This window comes from Microcebus murinus, chromosome 10, assembly GCF_040939455.1.
Source record: "Microcebus murinus isolate Inina chromosome 10, M.murinus_Inina_mat1.0, whole genome shotgun sequence".
In the NCBI taxonomy this organism is placed as follows: domain Eukaryota; kingdom Metazoa; phylum Chordata; class Mammalia; order Primates; family Cheirogaleidae; genus Microcebus; species Microcebus murinus.
The window spans coordinates 72168881-72183273 of record NC_134113.1 but is presented as its reverse complement, the minus strand read 5'-3'; positions in this window follow the sequence as shown (position 1 = coordinate 72183273).

Below are 14393 nucleotides of genomic sequence, written 5' to 3'. Positions count from 1 at the left end.
AAACAAAAAACCAAAATAGTATGTTAATTAGCAGTCCATACATACGTGGTAAACAAAACACAAAGAAACCAAAAAGAGAGTTTAGAAAACATGATTCAGAAGTGCAGTCCTAGTAAAAAGGCAAGGAATTGGATAAGGAGTGATAAAGATGAGAATTTGCATTGCAGGAGTTTTTCTTCCTTAAATGTTTGTAAATATTATCCATCATTGTCTCTCAGAATATGGAAATGTGGAGATGTCTGAAATGAGCAAAATATTGATATTTAAAAATATATAAACTGCTTCTGAAGCTTGGATGTTTGCAGACCTTCTTTATTTTCTATGATATTCAAGCATTTCTCTAGATTTCTTTCAATGAATTTTCTCTGGTTCTTATTGAACCTTTCACATTTGCAACTCCAGCCTTTCTTTACTTTATTTCTTCCTTATCCTCTGCCTGTAACACTTAACTCTTGTCTCTTCTGCTCTCTGCTATTCCTCGCTGAGACAATCCTACTGATGAAGAGCAAACAGCAGGAGAGATTTCTTAGCACCTTCTTCTAGTGTTGGTGAGTCCCTGTTACCCGCTCACACTGTACCATGTGTGAATCTTCCGTAGCACTGACTACAAATGAGCTTTTACCTTCTTTTGCAAGATTCTTAAATTAATGTCTTTTTCTCTCAGTATTCCTTAAGTTTAATGAAGAGAGTGGCCAGAATTTTTTTTATCATTATTTTATTTCCAGTGTCCAACATATATTTGAAATATGAATATATGCATTTCTTGAATAACTGTATCAGTGAATGTATTTGTTATTTATCCTTCATTTGCATGTGCTCTCTATCCTGCTATTCCTATTGCAAATAGATAATTCTTAAGACTATGTCTTATAGTTCATTTACTGTTTCTCTTTGTTTCTTCTCTGAGTTCTGTAAAAACTAATCAGGCTTGTATTCTTTACTAAATCAGTTTTCTAAGTCTATTACTAAATATTTATGGACTTACAGACTTCATTATGGTATTTCATAATAAAGCCTGTAAATAATTTTTATTCTTTTCATTTACTTGGAGTTTTCTTTTGAATTTGGAATTTTCCCTCTTCATTATTACCTACCCTCGGTTTATTAACGCAATATTCTATGGAATTTTAAGTATATGAGTTAAATATTTAAACTTGTCTCTTGTTTTTCTTTTCCTTTTATTTCTCTTTTGTTTTCATTTCTTTTGGAGGGGGCAATGATCATAGTTTTAAGGCTATTATTTCTTCTTCATATTAATTCTCGTATGGTAAACTGTTTTATGTATTCATATTTTCATCATTTTTTCTTTCTTTATGATTAAAGAGGAAGAATTTCATTTGACCAACTCTGAAAGTTGAGAAACACCTCCTCAGTCATTCAGAATAAACCAGTCTGGGAAAGATAGTTTTTCCTCTATAATAATAATCAAGGAAGAAATACAAATGGGACAACTTTCTGCCCCTGCAATATGACTCATGGGCCAAAAATATTTATAGCTACTGTTCCATGCATCTAAATTCAGATGTCCTTGTGACTTCACCTTCTGTCATGAGTTGAAAGAATAATACATTAGAAATCTTCTTTTTTACGGTAAATCATATGATTTCTCAAAACCTCATGATTTTTGAGTGTGGGTAAAAAAAATATTTTGAGCAAAGATTTTAATTTTAAAATATTTTGACCAATAGTAATTTCCAAAATATTCCTTCTTTTCCCAATTCTTTCAGTATTGCAGTAGCATATTTTAATCAGTCACTTAATAAATGTTTTTCCCTGGAGCAGATCTTATATTTTGGACCCAATAATATGAAATATTATAGCTTGAATATGGTATCAATTCATACCAGAAGTAAAGTATTATCACTTCTGCCCTAAGAATTCAGCCTATTAACCATATCCCACTCTTAAAAATCAACGAAAGCCACTAAATAGAGATGTAGACTGGTGTAAAGTTTAAAAATCTGTTTATAAACTGAGTGGAAAATGTGCAGCTAAAACATTAATTTGATTGCCTGATACTCAGGCATAATAATTAATCACTTTTGCACATTTGAGCTATTTTTTAAAACTCTTTTGGCGTTTGGACTTCAATTTGGCTTTCAATTAATACAGAACTACTGCAGTGTCTGAATATTAATTAGGGGTATTATAGTTTTCTCCTCATGATAATTATATAAGTAAAAGATTCCAAAATTATTATCTATAGAAATAGAGGGAGGAAGATGAAAAACCAGTATGTTCTCATTCCCTGGGAATAAGAACCCTCTGGAAAATCTTTTTTTTTTTTTTTTTTTTTTTGAGACACTCACTCTGTCACCCTGGCTCAAGTGCAGTGGCATCATCATAGCTCACTGAAACCTCAAACTCCTGGGCTCAAGCGATCTTTTTGCCTCAGTCTTCCAAGTAGCTGGGACGACAGGTGTGTGTCACCACGTCCAGCTAATTTTTTTATTTTTAGTAGAGACGGGGTATTACTCTTGTTCAGGCTTCCTCTAAACTCCTGACCTCAATGAATCCTCCCTCCTTGGCTTCTCAGAGTGCTAGGATACATAGGCATGAGCCACTACACTCAGCCCTCTGTAATATCTTCACTGTAAGTGGAATTATAGCCATCCATATCAAGTAGGCTACCTATGATCTAGAAATTCTACTCTGAGATATTTGCCTGAAAGAAATAAAGAATCCCTCCATGAATCACATATATGGATATTTATGGCAGTTTCATTCATAACAGCTACCAAATGGACACACAAATTGTGGTCTGGTCTTACAACAGCTTACTACCCAACAATATAACAGAAGCAACTGCTAATGCATGCAAAACTCACGAAATCTCAATATTATGTTAAGCAAGAGAAGAAAGATTGATAACTTTAGTCATTTTTCTCCCTATGTTTCTATAGTAGTTCTTCCAGTTTCCCCAAATTCCCTTGATCACATTGTAATACTCCAGTGTCCTTACAAATGTTCCTCTGTATCAAGGATCTATCTTGTCTATCTCTATAAATCAGAGAAAAGCATAGCATCTAGCACACATAAACATCTTAATAAATATTTCCCGAATAGCCAACCCAGTTTCTCAGTTGTCCCAGAAACTCTAAGATGGCCTCCAAGATTCTAGCCTCCTGGAGTATATACACACTGTGATCTCTTCCTCTTAAGTGTAGGTAAGACTTGTGACGAGGGTAGTCACTTCTGTGATTACAGTACATTATATGAGACTCTACTTTTAGAAATTAGAAGAGATTCTCCAGTTGATCTTTAATTAGGAAACAAGCTGCCATACAGTGAGAGGCCCACATGAATAGGGCTTGAAGGCAGCCTCTAGGAGCTGAGAAACACCTTGACCACAGCCAGCAAGAAAATAAAGACCTTTTTTTTTTTTTTTTTGAGACAGAGTCTCGCTTTGTTGTCCAGGCTAGAGTGAGTGCCATGGTGTCAGCCTAGCTCACAGCAACCTCAAACTCCTGGGCTCGAGCGATCCTTCTGCCTCAGCCTCCCGAGTAGCTGGGACTACAGGCATGCGCCACCATGCCTGGCTAATTTTATATATATATATATATATATATATCAGTTGGCCAATTAATTTTTTTCTATTTATAGTAGAGATGGGGTCTTGCTCTTGCTCAGGCTGGTTTTGAACTCCTGACCTCGAGCAGTCCGCCCGCCTCGGCCTCCCAGAGAGCTAGGATTACAGGCGTGAGCCACTGCGCCCGGCTGAAAAATAAAGACCTTTAACTGCAAGGAATTGAATTCTGCCAACAACCTGAATGAGCTTGGTAAAAGACCTCACACTTTAAAGGAGAACATGTCTCAGCTGACAATGGATTTCAGCCATGTGAGACTTTGAACAGAGAATCCAACTGTTCTGTGCTTGGATCTACAGAAACCGTGAGATAATAAGTGTGCTTGCTTGTGCCATTAAGTTTGTGGTAATTTATTACGGAGCAGTATAAAAAGAATATAAAGTCATTTGTATAATGTGTGATGTTTAAAATATATAGATTGGTTTGGGCATGAGGAATGTGACAAACAAGTATTTACATCAAATACTCTGATACCTTAGTTACTGAATTGGATATGCTTTACAATAGGACAGTTCAAACTAACTTATAGAAATAAAAGATCAGGAAAGTGATAAAGTTTGCTCTATAGCCTAAAGATGCCCTAAATTATAGAATATATTACCCACACCCTAGGAGATAATGGGTCAAAAAATATTAATGGTAAAAATAGAACAAAGAGAACCAGAAAGAAGTAATAATAAAATTACTACTAATTTAGTTCTCATTAAACTATATGACTATGGCATATACTAAAGAAAAAAAAATTGTTGATTTTTAAATGCTCTTAAAGTACATTGTATATTAAAGAACAATTTCTTATTGTTGGTTTTCTGATTATTTCTTTTTTTGTTATTTCTATTCCCCCCCTTTTTTATTTCAGCATATTACATGGATACGATGAATATTACTACCATATATGCACACAAGTGTTGAACAATTAATACCAATCTGATAGTGAGTACATGTAGTGCCTGTTTTTCCATTCTTGGGCTACTTCACTTAGTAGAATGGGCTCCAGCTCCATCCAGGATAATACGAGAGGTGCTAGATCACCATTGTTTTTTGTGGCTGAGTACTACATGGTATACATACACATTTTATTAATCTACTCATGTATTGATGGATACTTGGGTTGTTTTCACATCTTTGCAATTGTGAATTGTGCTGCTATAAACATTCTAGTGTAGATGTCTTTTTTCCTTTGGGTAGATGCCTAGTAATGGGATTGCTAGATCAAATGGTAGTTCTACTTTTAGCTCTTTGAGGTGTCTCTATATTACTTTCCACAGAGGTTGTACTACTTTGCAGTCCCACCAGCAATGTAGTAGTATTCCTGTCACTCCACATCCACACCAACATTTATTGTTTTGTGACTTTTTGATGAAAGCCATTCTCACTGAAGTTAAGTGATACAGCATTGTGGTCGTGACTTGCATTTCCCTGATGATTACAGATGTTGAGTATTTTTTCATATGTTTGTTGGCCATTAGTTTGTTTTCTTTTGAAAAGTTTCTGTTCATGTCCTTTGTCCACTTGTTGATGGGGTTCTTTAATTTTTTCTTGCTGATTTTCCTGAGTTCTATATAGATTCTAGTTATTAGTCCTTTGTCAGATTTGTGGCTTGGGAATATTTTCTTACATTCTGTAGGTTGTCTGATTGCTCTTGTGATAGTTTACTTGGCTGTGCAGAAGCTTTTTAATTTGATCAGGTCCCATTTATTTATTTTAGTTGTTGCTGTGGTTGCCTTTGGGATCTTCTTCATAAATTCTTTCCTAAACCAATGTCTATAAGAGTTTTTCCAACATTTTCTTCTAGAATTCTTATTATTTCATGCCTTAGGTTTAAGTCTCCTATCTACCATGAGTTGATTTTTGTGAGGTGAGTGCTGCAGATTCTGTTTTAGTCTTCTACATGTGACTATGCAAGTTTCCTAGAACCATTTTTTGAATAAGGATTCTTTCCCCCAGTGTATGTTTTTGTCTGCTTTGTCAAAGATTAGATGGCTTTAGATGAGGATGGTTTTATATCTGGATTCTCAGTTCTTTTCCATTGGTCTATGTCTCTGTTCTTGTGCCATATCCATGCTGTTTTACTGACTACAGCCTTATAGTATAGCTTGAAGTCTGATAAATTGATGCCTCCCAATTTGTTCTTTTTGCCTAAGATTGCTTTTTCTATATGGTATCTTCTCTGGTTCCATATGAGGAATAGACTTATTTTTCTAGATCTATAAAAAATGATGTTGGTATTTTAATAGGGATTGCATTGAATCTGTGTATCACTTTGGGTAGTATAGACATTTCAACAATGTTGATTGTGTCAAACCATGAGCATGGTATGGTTTTCCACCTGTTTATATCCTCTGATATTTTCTTCCTCAGTGTTTTGTAATTGTCCCTGTAGAGGTCTTTCACCTCCTTAGTTAAGTATATTCCTAGGTATTTTATTTTCTTTGTTGCTATTGTGAAGGGTATTGAGTCTTTGATTTGGTTCTAGTTTGACTGTTGTTGGCTTATAGAAATGCTACTGATTTCTATACATTGATTTTATAATCTGAGTCTTTGCTGAATTTGTTTATTAATTCCAGCAGTAGTCTCATGGAGGAATCTTTGGGGTTTCTAAATATAAGATCATATCATCAGCAAAGACTGATAGTCTGACCTCTTCTGCCCCTATTTGAATGCCCTTGATTTCCTTCTCTTGTCTGATTGCTCTGGCTAGGACTTCCAGCACTATGTCAAGTAGAAGCAATGATAGAGGGCAACCTTGTCTGGTTCCAGTTCTAAGTGGGAATGCTTTCAAGTTTTCCCCATTTAGTATGATAATTTGCTGTGGGTTTGCCATACATGGCCTTTATCATTTTCTGTAGGACCCATTTTGCCTACTTTGATAAGTGTTCTTATTATAAATAATGCTGAATTTTCTTGAATGCTTTTTATGCATCTATTTAGAGGATAATATGATCTTTATTTTTACTTCTATTTATGTGTTAAAGTACATTTATGGATTTGCATATGTTAAACCATCCCTGCATCTCTGGGATGAATCCCACTTGGTTGTGATGGATTGTTTTTTTGATAATCACCTGAATTTGGTTTGGTAGGATTTTGTTGAGAATTTTTGCATCCATATTTTTAAGGGATATTGGTCTATAGTTTTTTTTGTTTTTTTTTTTCTTCCTTTCCTGGTTTTGGTATCAGGGTGATTTTGACTTCATAAAAGATATTGGGGAGGATTCTTTCCTTCTTGATGTTGTGGAATTATTTCTGCAGGATAAGCATCAGTTTTTCTTTGTAGGTCTGGCAAAATTTGGGTGTGAAACCATCTGGTCTGGGACTTTTCTTTTTAGGAAGGTTTTTTATTTTTTCTAAAATTATTTTAAAAAAATATATAAGTATAAATAATTCTCAATGGTCCATCTACAATTATCTTACCTAGCACTACATGTGTACACAACATATTCTGCAAAATACTGAGTTAAAGGGAAAAGCAAAGTTTTTCCTCAGCAGGCAAAAATACATTCAGAAAAGCAAAGAGTGTCACATAGTTGTCAGGTTCTGGATCATTACTTTTCATTTCATTTTCAATTCAGTGCGGGACACAATAAGGGCTCTAATGACCCCTGAAATTGAACAACCAACATGTAAAAACACTATCAAAATGAATTAGTTTATTTGAATGTACTTTATAAACTGAAAAAAAAATTTAGAACACTGAAAGGCTTAAAAACTTACAGTAAGCCTTGACATAGCTATGGGATAAAGAAAGTTTCCATACATTTATAAATTATTAAGGAAGAATATATAATTTTTAAAAATTTAGGTAAAGAGGGGAGATAGTGCTAAAATTGTTTTTATTTATTCCATGTTTTAAATTAACTATTTATGCCTTTACTCTTTGGATATCAAGTTGATTGATATTCACAAATGTAGCCCATTAGAAATTGTAGCTCTTTTCTAAAGTGCATCAATATTGGCCTATGTCTCTCATTTGCTCACCTATGATAAGGCTATCAATCACTAGGTCTATGAATCAATGCTGTTCTATTACCTCATTATAGTCAAAGGCCCAGAATTATTCTCTACCTTTGTGGACTAAGTCTGGTTAATTCACTAATAACTTAGGGCTGGCATTTTTCTCAAGAGTAAATTGGAACAAAACATTTAAGTATTGCCCTCTTATAGTCTCCAACAGTTGAAATTGTTTTCCTAAGCAATTTGCTTTGCATAACATCCTATCAGTTTGGGATTACATTGTTTTAAGTTTCAAGAATCAAATATTATGCCAAGTAGCTAAGATTGAAAATATTAATATATCTAGATATTGTCCCAATTGTGATCTTGAAACAATGGTTGCATGTTGAAATTCTTCCCCAACTCATCCATTTTATGCAAAATGGTAGGAACTTGAATAGGTTAGGACAAAATAGAGCAACAAAAGAGAAAGACTGAGAGAATATATTCTAAATTTGGTAGTACTATGATTTCATGAAGTTTATGACAAAAGAAACAATGATAAATAATTGAAAGCTTAAGCATCCATTTTCAAATTCAGTTTTATATTACTGCCAAAAATTATAGATACCTTTACTTTCTCAGTTTGAACTCTTGGCCTTTTCCTAGTTTGCTTTCATCCCTCTCTCTGGAACCCTTGCTCTGGCTTATAGACTTTTGTCTTGTGATATTTCTCATTACTGATTCCTCATTCTATTATTTCTGTAGAATTCAATTTTTAGAAAATACTCAACCTCCAGAGACAGTAAAAGTTGTTAGACAGTTCACTGCTTTCCTCATAAAACAGATTTTGTATAGTTTCATTTAGGTATGATTTGCCCCTCAACTTCATAGTTATTATATAACCAAGTAGATAATTCAAAATTAAGAACCAAGTTCCTGCTAAAAATTCCTTGATTTCTATTCTGAGCCTATTTTAATATAGAGAGATCATTTTAGCTGCATGTTTTAAAAATTAAAAAAGATAAATAAACCTTTTCATTTTTTCAAAACAAACTTTTTCATTGTGTATGCAGGCATTATATATACCTATATCTTTATGTGCTGTTCCATTGATACAATAGATAAAATTTCATTTTATTATTGTTTGCTATATGATTACTTTTTTGGATATAAATAAGGCAAATTTTAAAGTATAATTGGTGCTCATTATTTCCCAAAGCATTAAATAATCTCTTTGATTCATTTATTTATATTAGGTTATTCCTATTTTTATGTTATTCCATATTTAATTTAAATAAGCAGCCTGTAAATACAGCAAATTTCCCCAGTGTATGCCATATTGCTTTGTATCAGAAAAGTGTTTATTCATTGTTATCAAATGCCTAAGGCTAGAATCAAATCCTTTCTGTGAAAATAAAATGAACATTAAAGTTATTTCAGAAAAAATTAAAAAACCATAATAGTTAACTTGTTTAAATAATGGTCAAAGTGTATAACTAGATAGAATAATTTTCTGACACTTATGAAATAATTTAACCTATGGATATGGCATGGACAGTTTTAGAACAAAAAAGTCAGAATATGTAGCTATTTTAAGTTATAAGATGAAATATTACTAAGAGCTTCTAGTTTAAGTTGACTCTGATGTACCTGGCCTTGAACTAACCTCCTTTCCAAAGTAATTCCATTTGATTGCTATTTTAACATTATTCTAATTGTTAGTACTCCCCTTTTTATAATTTTCTCAAGATATCATAACCAGGAGTTCAAGGAGTTTTATTTGACTTAAGTTTTTCTGAATCCAAAGTCTACACTTGCACTTTCCAAGAAGTTACACCTTTTTCTGTCCATATCACATTGGAAAGAAAATTTTATTTGGATCCCCTATTAGACATCTTAGGATATTTCAATTCTCCATGTAGATATTAGTTCAGAATACTTAAATCAAAATTATCTCAAATAACATCATTCTCACTATAAAAGAAATTATCCTGTAATCCCAGCACTTGGGAGGCTGAGACAGGAGAATTGCTTGAGGGGAGCAATTCAAGATCAGCCTAGACAACAATGAGAGATCCCATCTCTACAAAAATTTTTAAAAAATTGTTATCTGGGCATGGTGGTGGTTCCTTAGTCCTGGCTACTCAGAAGGCAAAGGCGGGGGCATTGCATGAGCCTAGGAGTTCAAGGCTGCAGTGAGCTATGATCGTACCACTGCTCTCCAGCCTGGGTAACAGAGGGAGAGGCTGTCTCAATTAAAAAAGAAAAAAAGTATCCAACTAATAACTAAATACCTCATATAATAAGCATTCTCTGCACACTATGTGTTTCAAAAATATTATTTCTTACTTTCTCATCAAATATTTAATGTAGGCACCATTCTCCTAGTTGTATTAGGGGGATAGCTAAGACTCTGAGACATTAATTAAGTTACAGAACACCACCAAGCTTCTAAGTAACTCAGTGGAGCTGGAATCCAACCCTCTTAATGTTCAAGCCTGAATGACTTGCACAGCAATATTTCCCCATGCTGCAATAATAACTGAATTTTCCTACCTCAAATCCTGTCTTTCTGTAATTCTACTAAAGTTAATGAAGTAACTTCAGTGAACTAGAAATGAACTATTGATCTAGAACAGACTGAGATTGTCATGTTTCTATACCTCAACTAATTTCTATATCATTTTCTCCTTAATCTTGCTCTTTACAAATTTTTATTAGAAGTGATTTGTAATGATTTCTGCCATGAGCCCCAGGAATCCTTGTTTCTAATGTGTCTGTCCAGCAGAAATTATTCCACAACATCAAGAAGGAAGGAATTCTCCCCAACACATTTTATGAAGCCAACGTCACTCTGATACTAAAACCAGGAAAGGACACACACACACACACACACACACAAAAAAAAAAAAAAGAAAGAAAGAAAAGAAAACTACACATCAATATCCCCTATGAATATACATTCAAAAATTCTCAACAATATCCTACCAAACCAAATTCAGGTGCTTATCAAAAAAAAAAAAAAATCCATCACAACCAAGTGGGCTTCATCCCAGAGATGAAGGGATGGTTCAACATACACAAATCTATAAATGTAATTCAACACATAAATAGAAGTAAAAATAAAGATCATATGATCCTCTCAATAGACACAGAAAAAGCATTTGACAAAATTCTGCACCATTTTATGATAAGAAAGCTTAACAAAATAGGCATAGATGGGACCTACCTAAAAATGGTAAAAACCATATATGACAAACCCATAGCCAATATCATACTGAATGGGGAAAAATTGAAAGCATTTCTGCTTAGAACTGGAACCAGAAAAGGTTGCCCTCAATCACCACTTCTATTCAACATAGTGCTGGAAGTCCTAGCCAGAGCAATCAGACAAGTGAAGGAAATCAAGGGCATCCAAATGGGGGCAGAAGAGGTCAAACTATCACTCGTTGCTGACGATATGATCTTATATTTAGAAACCCCAAAGATTCTGCCATGAGACTACTACTGGAATTGATAAATAAGTTCAGCAAAGTCTCAGGTTACAAATCAATATATAGAAATCAGTAGCATTCCTATAAGCCAACAACAGTCAAACTGAGAACCAAATGAAAGACTCATTTACATGTATCAACTTTAAGATCCAGGAATGCCTTTCCAAGGACCTGGGAGCCATCTCTAAAGTGCAATCATCAATGAAGGTAACTCTTCTATCTCCCAGCTTCTGTTGGAGGGCAGGAGCCTAACTTTGCTCCAAAACTATCTCCTCTCATTAAAATGTGAGAAGTTTATTGAGCCTTTTGTCAGTATTGAACATTGTGCCATGGGGGATCTTCAGTTTATGTCTGTTGTGCTCCAAATTTTGCAAGCCAATTTTTGTGAACCAGCCTAATTCAATGAGAAAAGACAAAACTATTCAGATCTTTTCTCCCTTCCTCCTTTCCTTTCTCCCTCCTCTTCCTTCTTCCTTCTCCTCCTCCTCCTTCTTCCTCCTCCTCCTCCTTCTTTCTCAAAGTCTCACTCCCAGCTTCTACTGAAAACAAACCTCAGAATAAACTTTGACACACAAGTAGACATTTTTTATCAAGGAAGCAAAAAACAATTATAGAACTGTCCTGCAATAAACTGAATAAAGTCCAAGTTCTCCATCACCTTTAGATTCTTGGAAAGCCTTGCATGAAATGTTCATCTGAGGCAAATGTGACAATGGTCTGATAATAAGATTTTGCTGACCATTTATTGGGGTCAGATCCTCATAATCAGAGGTGGGTACACAAATTTATTTAAATAAAAGCACACCAATTTTGCCAGTGAAAGGTTCTGTCCAAAATCTTTCATGCTAGTTGGCAAACCACTAATTTTACCAATGGATAAGCATCCTAACTTTCACTGTGTTAATTAGTGTAGCTTCAGGTGTTGATGGAAGATAAAGATAGCTGAAACACCAGTAGAAGCTGCCTTTGGGGGTGGCCTTTTAGATTAAAGGATAGTAGAACACCTCCGGAGTGTGAATTCTTGATTAGAGCAACTGCTGCCCCTAGGGTGCAAATTGAATCTAATTCAGATTTTAATCACAGTGTCTATAGTGAAGAATTTTAAAGTAAATTTCTTACACCATAACACCAGTTCATTATACATCTCCTCGGCTTTTTTTTTTTTTTAAGTTTCACCATCATTCAATTTTTTTTTTTTTTTTGAGACAGAGTCCCACTCTGTTGCCTGGGCTAGAGTGCAGTGACATCAGCCTAGTTTACAGCAGTCTCAAATTCCTGGGCTCAAGTAATCCTTCTGCCTCAGCCTCCTGAGTAGCTGAGACTACAGACACACGCCACCATGCCCGGCTACTTTTTTCTATATATTTTTAGTTGTCCAATTAATTTCTTTCTATTTTTAGTAAAGACAGGGTCTCACTCTTGCTCAGGCTGGTTTTGAACTCCTGACCTTGATTGATCAACCCTCCTTGGCCTCCCAGAGTGTTAGGATTACAGGCGTGAGCCACCACGCCTGGCTCATCACCCAATTTTTAACCTAACTTTTTCCAACTTTTTCTTTCTTAATTTTGAACAGATAGGATTAAACATTCCTTAGTTGTAAAGTGACTAATTTTCTCCTAAACTCTTTATTGATATCAGATTCCGCATTCTCTTCCACCTCTCCCATTAATTTTTCTCTTTGGTCATAATTGTCTTGTCATAGTATTGACTCCACCAGGCGGCTCGCAGGTGAAATCTAAATAGCAGAAATTTCCTGTCTCATATTTAATGAACAAGTTTGGTAATGGAATAAAAGAAAAAAATGAGATGGCTGGGGAATTAAGTGCAACGGCAAAGGTACCCGCAGAGAATGGGAGTCAAAAATTATTAATACAAGTGCACTGGTAGTATATGCCTGTGGTCCCAGCTACTCGGGAGGCTGAGGCAGGAGGATCACTGAAGCCCAGGAGTTCGAGTCCAGCCTGGGCAACATAGCAAGAGTTCATGAAGAAAGGAGGGAGGGAGGGAAGGAAGGAAGGAGGGAGGGAGGAAGGGAAGGAAGAAGGGAAGGAAGGGAGGGAGTTAGGGAGGAAGGGAAGGAAGGAATATAGAAGCAAACTTTCCTCAACCCTTTTAAGGTTCCTGGCTGGGCCTGAAAATATAACTGACAAAGATAGATTAACACAAGAAAATCAAAAGAGTTTTATCTGACATGAGGGCCTTCATAAGAAAACAAAGACACAAAGGTCTAGGAAAAGCTGTATATATTTTATGCTAAATCTGATGAAAGAAGTGGATAGTTGTCCAGAAACCTGATTGGACAAAAAAGAGTGTGATATAATGGTAAAAACTTGGGGGGAACTCAGCCAGGTCTGTTTGTGTAGATTCTTTTCTGTGTCTCTGTGTGACATTCTTTCCTTCTGGGTATAGGGTAGGACACCTGTCACATGAGGCTCTTCAAGGGAGAAGGGAGGGAGGAAGGAGCTCAGAGTGACCTTCCTATGTGTTATGGCCTGCTTCAAGGAGAAAGGGAGGCAGGGGAATGTCATCGACACCTTCCTGCTTCCTGCTTCAGCTTAAAATACGTAGCATGCCAAGGTGCCATATTTGGGCGTACGGTGTTCTGAGCCCTAACAGAGGTGAAGACAAGCTAAATGACATCATATGGTAGAGCCAAATGTGCAAGTGGCAGGTGCCAAAAATATTTTTGCCTGCTAAAGAAATTGCTTAGGGTTACTTCCAGGTTCACATGTTCAATTAGGGACATAATCTTTTTACAAAAGTAAAAACCAGAAGAAATAAATTAGATAAGCAATGATACTTTTAGAAAAATATTATACTAACCATTTTATATCATGATTATGCAATTATGTTATTACTCTCAAATTGTATTTGATGCTGGACAAAATAAAATTAATTTGAGGGTTTGTAGCCATCTTCAGTAGAAAGGAATGAACACTCTGAATTTTTCCTACTTTTTATTATGTGCACAGTTAAAAGTATTATTGATTGTAACATATTTTTTAATAAAGCCAAATGGCAAAAGGACTATCCTTTGTTCACTTCTTGTGAATAATTGGAACTGACTTGAAAGGTCATTGTATAATATAAAAAATGACACATTGTACAGAGAGCAATTCTAATCTAATGTAATTTTTACCAATTTAAAAGATATATAACTTAGCGCTCTTCTTCAGAAATGTATTTGGCAACCTCCACTCCTACCTACCTAAATGAATAGGATTATTTATTAACAAGAAAATAATATCCTTGAGATATTTAATTGAAATTAAAAGCCAAATGAATGCTAATTTTCGCTTTTGTTTTGGCACTGATTAAAATGGAACTGCCGATTTTTTTCTCTCATTACATAATAGCAACTATTAGTACCAGGTGA